The sequence below is a fragment of the Aquarana catesbeiana genome, linkage group LG02 (genome assembly GCF_042186555.1).
Source record: "Aquarana catesbeiana isolate 2022-GZ linkage group LG02, ASM4218655v1, whole genome shotgun sequence".
NCBI classification, from domain to species: domain Eukaryota; kingdom Metazoa; phylum Chordata; class Amphibia; order Anura; family Ranidae; genus Aquarana; species Aquarana catesbeiana.
In genome coordinates, this window is record NC_133325.1 from 571683199 (window position 1) to 571690563 (window position 7365).

A 7365-nucleotide genomic window follows, 5' to 3' on the forward strand; every position below is an offset into this window, starting at 1 on the left:
CGTATATTTCCCGCTCATCAAAAGTTTCTGCGGTTAGAACAGCAGCATTTCCAATTTGTAGACCTGCCCTTCGGGCTAGCCACAGCACCCCGGGTGTTCACCAAAGTGCTGGCCCCACCTCTAGCCAGGTTAAGGGCATAACAGTTGTAGTGTACCTAGTCTATCTATTGCTAATAGATCAGTCAGTGGCTCGTTTGGAGCAAAGCATACGCACTACAACCAACTATCTGAAAAGTTTGGGTTGGATTCTCAACCTAGAGAAACCTTCCTTAATACCGCTAAAAAGGCTGGAGTACTTGGGTCTGATCATAGACACAGCCCAGGAAAAGGTGTTCTTGCCTCAGGCAAAGATCAACTCCATAAGAGAGCTGGTGCGGATGGTCAGGTCAAATGGCGATCCCTAGGAACCATGGTGGCTTCATTCGAAGCAGTTCCCTATGCCCAGTTTCATTCAAGACTGTTGCAAAACAGTATCCTGTCTGCTTGGAACAAAACAATTCAAGCTTTAGACTTGCCAATGCAGCTGTCCCCAAGAGTGTCCCAAAGCCTCACTTGGTTACTAACCCAGAATCTGCTGAAAGGAAAATCCTTCAGACCAGTCATCTGGAAAGTGGTAACGACGGATGCCAGCCTTTCAGACTGGGGAGCAGTACTAGAAAAGACAACTGTCCAGGGACAGTGGTCAAGAACTGAAAGAACCTTGCACATCAATATCCTAGAGATTTGGGCAGTGCGTCTGGCTCTAAAGGCCTGGACTTTCAGGTTACGGGATTGTCCTGTCGGGATTCAATCCAACAATGCCACAGCTGTATCACTCACCAAGGGGGCACCAAAAGTCTCTCAGCGCAGAGAGAGGTGAACCATATTCTAACTTGGGCAGAAAGGAATGTTCCGTGCCTATCGGCAGTCTTCATTCCGGGAGTAGAGAATTGGCAGGTGGACTACTTGAGTCGCCAGCAGTTATTCCCAGGGGAATGGTCTTTTCACCCTGACATATTTCGGGCTGTTTGCCAAAGATGGGGGACTCTGGACTTAGATCTTCTATCATCCAGGTTCAACATGAAGTTAGTCAACTTTGTGGCCAGAACAAGGGATCCATTTGCATGTGGCACGGATGCATTGGTGACCCCATGGGATCAGTTCTCACTGATCTATGCATTCCCCCCCCCCATTCAGTTGCTGCCTCGCCTTCTTTGCAGGATCAAGCTGGAAAGAAAGCCGGTAATTCTGGTGGCACCAGCATGGCCCAGAAGGTCATGGTATGCAGAAATTGTAAAGATGGCAGTGGAGGGCCCATGGCCCCTCCCACTATGGCCAGATCTGCTCTCACAGGGACCGATATTCCATCAACCCTTACGGTCTCTAAATTTAACGGCTTGGCTACTGAAACCCACATTCTGAAGAAACGTGGGCTTTTCGGGTCAGCCTGATTAATGCAAGGAAGCCAGCTTCCAGAACTATATATTATATGGTCTGGAGGGCTTATGTTACCTGGTGTGAATCCAAGGGTTGGCACCCACGGAGATATATCATAGGCAGAATTCTTGCCTTTCTACAATTAGGGGTAGAAATGAAATTGGCCTTGAGTACTATTAAAGGCCAAGTCTCAGATTTATCAGTCTTATTTCAAAGACCACTTCCTACTCATGCTTTAGTCCAGGGTTTTATACAAGGAGTAACGCGGCTTAATCCACCCGTCAAACCTCCCTTAAACCATTGGGACTTGAACTTAGTTTTGTCTGTGTTACAAAAACAGCCATTTGATCCGATACAACATATTCCCTTAGTCCTTTTGACAAGTAAGATGGTATTTTTGGTAACTATATCCTCAGCAAGGAGGGTTTTGGAATTGGCTGCTCTTTCTTGTAAAGAGCCATATTTGATTTTTCATGAGGACAGAGTGGTGTTACGCCCTCGTCCAGGTTTTTTACCAAAAGTGAACTCAGGTTTTCACCTGAACCAAGATATTGTCCTGCCATCATTTTTTCCAAAACCATATTCCAGGGAAGAAAAGTCACTACATTGTCTTGATGTGGTGAGAGCAGTGAAAATTTATTTAAAGGCAACTGCTAAGATTCGTAAGACTGATGTCTTATTTATTCTGCCAGAGGGTCCTTAGAAAGGACAGGCAGCGTCGAAATCCACTGTTTATTTTATTTTATTTCAGGTACTTATATAGCGCCATCAATTTATGCAGCGCTTTACATATACATTGTACATTCACATCAGTCCCTACCCTCAAGGAGCTTACAATCTAAGGTCCCTAACTCACATTCATACATACTAGGGACAATTTAGACAGGATCTAATTAACCTACCAGCATGTCTTTTGGAGTGTGGGAGGAAACCGGAGTACCCGGAGGAAACCCATGCAGGCACAGGTAGAACATGCAAACTCCAAGCAGGTAGCGTCGTGGTTGGGATTCGAACCAGTGACCCTTCTTACTGCTAGGCGAGAGTGCTACCACTACACCACTGTGCCGCCCATACTGTTGCTAAATGGATTCGGCAAGTGATAATTCAAACTTATGATTTAAGGGTTAAGATTCCCCCTTTTCAAGTTAAGGTGCACTCTACCAGGGCGGTTAGTGCTTCTTGGGCAGTGATTCATCAGGCCTCCATGGCTCAGATCTGTAAGGCCGCAACTTGGTCTTCAGTGCATACATTCACAACATTGAACATTGAATAGTGTGCTGCAAGCAGCAGTATAGGTCCTCAAGTCTGGGGGTACCCTCCGGGTTGTGTCTCCCTCCCCTCAAGTGGCATTGCTTTGGGACGTCCCATTAAGTAATTATTTAGGGCTCTGTGTCCCATGATGTACGATGAAGAAAATAGGATTTTTATAACAGCTTACCTGTAAAATCCTTTTCTTGGAGTACAGCATGGGACACAGAGGTCCCTCCCCTTTTTTGGGGGATTTAAGTATATTGCTTTGCTACAAAAATTGATGTGCTCCTGGAAGGAGGAGGAGGGGTCATATAGGGAGTGAACTTCTTGTATTGGGTATACCAGTGTCCATCACCTGAAGGTGGCCTATAGCCCATTAAGTAATTATGTAAGGCTCTGTGTCCCATGATGTATTCCAAGAAAAGGATTTTACAGGTAAGCTGTTATAAAAATCCTATTTTTGCCTCCCTGGTGTCATGTATATCTGAAACTGAGCTGCAGCACAGTGGCCAGGACCATACAGCGGTTTAACAGGACAGGTTCCACTCAGAATGGGCCTCGCCATGGTCAACCAAAGAAGTTGAGTGCACGTGCTCAGCGTCATATTCAGAGGTTGTCTTTGGGAAATAGATGAGTGATGCCAGCATTGCTGCAGAGGTTAAAGGGGTGGAGGGGTTAGTCTGTCAGTGTTCAGACCATACGCCGCACATTGCATCAAATTGGTCTGCAAGGCTGTCGTCCCAGAAGGAAGTCTCTTCTAAAGATTATGCACAAGAAAGCCCGCAGTTTGCTGAAAACAAGCAGACTAAGGACTTGGATTACTGGAACCATGTCCTGTAATTTGATGAGACCAAGATAAACTTATTTGGTTCAGATGGTGTCAAGCGTGTGTGGTGGCAACCAGGTGAGGAGTACAAAGACAAGTGTGTCTTGCCTACAGTCAAGCATGATGGTGGGAGTGTCATGGTCTGGGGCTGCATGAGTGCTGCCAGAACTGATCCCCCCTTAAGGAGACTGGGCCGCAGGGCAGTATTCCATCATGATAATGATCCCAAACACACCTCCAAGATGACCACTGCCGTTTGCTAAAGAAGCTGAGGGTAAAGATTATGGACTGGCCAAGCATGTCTCCAGACCTAAACCCTATTGAGCATCTTTGGGGCATTCTCAAACGGAAGGTGGAGGAGAGCAAGGTCTATAACATCCACCAGCTCCGTGATGTCATCATGGAGGAGTGGAAGAGCACTCTAGTGGCAACCTGTGAAGCTCTGGTGAACTTCATGCCCAAGAGGGTTAAGGCAGTGCTGGGAAATAATGGTGGCCACACAAAATATTGACACTTTGGGTCCAATTTGGACACTTTCACTTAGGGGTGTACTCACTTTTGTTGCCAGCAGTTTAGACATTAATGGCGGTGTATTGAGTTATTTTGAGGGCACAGCAAATTTACACTGTTATACAAGCTGTACACTCACTACTTTACATTGTAGCAAAGTGTAATTTTTCAGAGTTGTCACATGAAAAGTTATAATAAAATATTTACAAAAATGTGAGGGGTGTACTCACTTTTGTGAGATACTGTATATAACTTTTTGTAATATGGTCTTACAGTCAATGTTATGGTTAATTTTTCACCCAAGAAATCTGTATTGCCTTCTACCTTATGTATACTGCTGTTTTAACTTTTGAAGATGATAAATATTTTGAGGTTAATCAACAAAAATCTGTGGTTCTTAATGTTTCACTCCCTCCAGCTGACCTCTCTCTCCTCCAAACCTCCTTCCTCTTCGTATGGCCTCCCCATATAATCACATATTTGGGAGTCAAGCTGACTAGCCACTCTGATGGCCTCTTTGGGGCCAACTACCCCACCATAATAACTCGCATTCCTGGATTGATAACATAACAGTGATAAGTAGGGTTGCACCAATACCAATAGTAGTATCGGTGCCGATACTGCACATTTGCCCGAGTACTTGTACTCAGGCAAATACTCCGATGCTTTATCCAATACTTTATAGCCACTTCTCCTCCTCTCCCTCCCGAGGATTTCAGCTGCTTTATTGAAATCTATAAAGGGGGATCTGTGCTTGTAACTGCCCCCACCGCCACACCGATCACCCCTGACTGTCTCCAAATCCTCCTCCAGTCCCACTCTGTGTCCTCCTCTGTGCTCCTTCCAGCCCCCCTCCATGCTCCGCTCCGCCCCCCCCCCCCGCTCTGCTCCTGTCCCCCCACAAGCTCTGATCCTGTCCCCCTCCGTGCTCCGCTCCGCTCCCCCTCTGTGCTCCTCGATCTGTCAGGATTGAGATTGGAGGAAGGAGTCAGTAGATTTTTCATTTACCGGCTCCTTCCTTTTCCGAATGAACAGTGATCACTGACTCTGTCCATTCATAACTGAGCATTCTAAACTGTTTACAGTGCTTCAGTTTATGAATGGAGAGGAGCCTCTGTCTCCTCTCCATTTATCTCCAGTGTGGATGAGGCTGCAGAGAAAGGGACTGGGGAATCTCTGTTTCTGTCTCAAAAGGGAGATGTCAGGGGTCTGTTAAGACCCCTGATAGCTAACCAAAGCCCCCCAACAGGGCTGATAAAAAATAAATAAATAAAAGAGAATTTGTAATAAATATTTAAAAGGTTATACTGTTAAAATAAAAACTAAAATAAACACACTCACCCCCCCCCCCCCCCAAGAAAGCATTGTAAAAAAAAAAAAAAAAAAAAAGCAAAAAAAAATTGTAAAATTTTTTAAAAATTGTTAAAAATAAAATTGGAAAAAAATGGAAAAAAAAAAATACTGACACAGTCCACACATCATCAGTGCTGCATATTAGTGCCACTGTCATATGACATTAAAAAAAGTATTGGCGAGTACTTGAAAAAAGTATCAGTATTTGCACTCAGTCCTAAAGTGGTATTGATGCAACCCTAGTGGTAAGGATGACCATACTCCCAAAAATACTTTTATCTATTTAGAGTTTTATTCCTGTTCTGTCTTACTACTTTTGTCTACTGCAGAGTGGGTGACTCACTATGGAGAACCACTAAATTGAGACTTCCTAAAGCTACCCTGATGCAATCTAAATTAGATGGATGGCTAGAGCTGCCTCGCTTTCAAAAATATTTTAACTCAGCTCAATTAGCGCAAATAGATAACTTTCACTCAAACCAGGAAGTATCCATATGGATGAGACTGCAGATTGTGCCCCCCCTTACACTCAACAACATCCTATAGCTTAAGACTTCTGATTGTAGAAGTTTGACTAATCCAGTTACACTTCATTAACCTAATTTCTTGTTCAACATTTTTATTCCATTACAAATATCATTATGGATACAACATAGTACAAAAAATACAAAATGCGGGAATAGCACACACAGTGAGTGTGGCTTGGGTGATGCGTTGTGTTGTCTCGAGTATATCCAATTTTGAGGACTTTCAAGTCTTTGCAATTCTTTGGACACACTTGTAACCTGAATGGAAAGTTTAAACTGAGCTATAGTGAGATCATATAGGTACAATGGTTCAATAGAGCGAAAGCTGGGTCCAGGGTGATTGAGACTTGAACAAGTGTGAAAATGATGTGGAAAATGTCAGCCCAAAAACACTGCACAGTTGGACAAAACCACCAAATTTGGGCATGTGTACCCCATTTACCACAGCCTCTAAAGCATGTAGAAGGGTATGCGAGGAGAAATTTTGAGATTCTCCCTGGGAGCAGGTAGCATAGGGTCAAAAATTTATAGTTAGTTTCAAGTGCAGTTATGTTTTGGGAGGATGATTTAGTTGATTCCCACAGTGCAATCCAATCCTCCTGGTCTAAGTGTACATTTTTAACAGATTCCCATCTGCTCACATAAGTAGGTGGTGAGTTAAGGTGAGAATACAATTTAGAAATTAGGACTGGAGCATGGGGATCAGACGTACATATGTCCTCCATAGAGGGTTAGACTGGTCAGGGAATGTGTACAAATGTGTGATGTTAAAAAGTTGGACACCTGGAGGTAATGAAACAGTTCTGAGCTAGGAAGATGGAATTGTGAACGCAATGAAGTGAAAGATTTGAGTGATGGAACTAAACTCTGTAATTGCTTTAAGTGCAGTCGTACCCATGAATGAAAGGCTTGATCAGAGGAGGCAGGGTAGAAAGGAAAAATGTTTGTAAAATGACACTGAAGGGAAGTAAGAGGAAATTAGTTTAAAGGGGCCTTTAAGTCTATCCCAAAGTGCTAGTGAATGTTACGGGGTTATCAACAAATTTACGTTCCAAAGGACGAAGTCAAAGTCAATGGTCACAGGATTAATATCAGCAAATTCTAGTACAACCCATAGTGGAGTTTCACAGGTGTCCTGATATAGTGTGATTTGAACCAAAGGGGTCACTTGGTAATATTTGGCAAAATTAGGCATTCCCAAGCTGCCTGAAAGTCTAGAGTGCAAATTGTTCTAGGGTATGCATTAAATTAAATAAGGTGGTATATCGGAAGGTGACAAAAAGGAGGACAAATAAACATAATTTACGTTAATGCAGGGCTTTAGTAAGCTTGACTTACATATGGTCTCTTTTCCTGCAATCTGGGGTTTTGTACTTTTTCTTACAAGGGACCAGGGAGTGGAGGTTTCCCCTTCAATCAGACAGTCAGGGCTCCCCAATGCTCAGACAAGAGGGTAGCATCATCCAAGACCCCACATTCTCG